This window comes from Sinocyclocheilus anshuiensis, unplaced genomic scaffold, assembly GCF_001515605.1.
Source record: "Sinocyclocheilus anshuiensis isolate Anshui unplaced genomic scaffold, SAMN03320099.WGS_v1.1 scaffold532, whole genome shotgun sequence".
Taxonomy (NCBI): Eukaryota; Metazoa; Chordata; class Actinopteri; order Cypriniformes; family Cyprinidae; genus Sinocyclocheilus; species Sinocyclocheilus anshuiensis.
The window spans coordinates 796055-798143 of record NW_015555819.1 but is presented as its reverse complement, the minus strand read 5'-3'; positions in this window follow the sequence as shown (position 1 = coordinate 798143).

The window sequence follows — 2089 nt, the reverse complement described above, 5'->3', positions numbered from 1 at the left end:
ATCAAAAGTGACAGAAAATATGTTTATAATGTTACAAGAAAATTATATTTCAAATAAATGCTGTTCTTTTGAACTTTGTTTACGTCAAACCTGAGGAAAACATTTGTATGGTTTCCAGAAAAATATTACGCGGTTTGTTTTCAGCATTAATAATAATCAGAAATGTTTCTTGAGCAGCAAATCAGCATATTAGAATGATTTCTGGAGGATCATGTGACACTGAAGACTGGAGTAATGATGCTGAAAATTCAGCTTTGTGTCACAGGAATAAATTATATTTTACAATATATTGACATAGAAAACAGTTATTTTATATAGTAATAATATTTCACAATATTACTGTTTTACTTTATGTTTGATGAAATAATACAGCCTTGGTGAACAGAAGAGACTTCTTTCAAAAATATTACAAAATCTTACCCAACCCCAAACTTTTGAATGGTAGTTTTATGTATTTCTTCAAATTTGGCCACTTCATGCATTTACATTACATTTACATTTATGATTTATGTTTTTCTATCCAAAGCGACTTACAGCAGACGAACAAAAGAAATGTGTCAAGGAGTCACATCATGCCTTTAATGACTCTGACATTAATTTATATATTTACTTGTTTTACTCTTAAACCCAGGCTTTCAAATGAAGATAAATATTTAGGATAAAAACTTATTTGTGACCCTGGAGCACAAAACCAAGTCATAGCGGGTATATTTGTAGCAATACAATAGCCAAAAAATTGTATTGGGCTAAAATTATCGATTTTTCTTTTGTGTCAAAAATCATTAGGATATTAAGTATAGATCATGTTCAATGAAGATATTTTGTAAATGTCCTACCATAAATATATCAAAACGTAATTTTTGATTAGTAATATGCATTGCTAAGAACTTCATTTGGACAATTTTAAAGGTGATTTTCTCAATATTTTGATTTTTTTTCCTACCCTCAGATTCCAGATTTCCAAATATTGTCCTATCCTATGATAGATGATGTACTTTTGACCCTTATGACTGGTTTTGTGGTCCAGGGTCACTTATAAAATGTGAGATGCAATAATACCTTTTAGCAAGACAAAGCATGAGAAGTTTTCCATCTTTTTATAAGCGACTTCATGGAATATTTGTTTTATTTGTTAATGATCTAAAAATAGTGAAAACACAATCAATTATGACCAATCACAGAACATAAATGTTAGATTTCCCTAATTCATTCACCTTATTAAACTCTATACTCCTGAAACAAAATATTTCTTGATACTTAAATATAATTAAAGGTGAAGTGTGTCATTTTTCCATTGATTGGTCAAGCAGACTGTCTTCATCCAGTGTTACGTTGGGTCTCTCAGACAAACAGAGCAATGTTTTGTAACCGCCAGAGACGCAGTGTTTACACTTTTCAGGAAATCAACCTACAAATTGCTTATTTATAGTTTTCTCTGCATATTAAACTGACATTTTAACCAGGAAAAGCATTACACAATTTGCTTTTAATTCTCAACCTCAGCAACTGAAGCTGATCAGCTTGTTTCTCATTTGCTCAAAGCAGATTTCCGTATCGACATGTTTACACCATCTCTCATTGCTCTCATTTTTCACCACACACAGGCACATTCACACTCATGAACACACGGCTTCCTCAGTCCACTAAACCACCGCCTTGTTAACCCGGTTACTATGGCAAACTACACAGCATTCAGGCCTGTAGACTGTTTGGGTCTCTCTCCAGACAATACCAGCACTCAGCACTGCAGTCCTCAGCTCTTTACTGAGCCTTGTTTAACAAGTCCAGCCCTCGCTTGAACACTGGCCCACCGGCCCACACAGAGAAAGACATCAGCAAGAACTCAAGTCCTTCAGCTGAGTTACAGCTGAGCTTTCTGTTTGAGTTTATGATATTTTATAATTTGTAAGTTTAATATTTATAATTAGTTATTTCAGCTTTATTTCAGTTAACAAATTTTTTTTTTAATAGTTTGCTTTTTATTTTTATTATTTTAATATTTCTATTTATCTTTCATTTATTTTTGAGTAATTTTAATATTTCAACTTTTTGACAAGTATTTTAAGCTTAGGTTTTTTTATTTTATTGT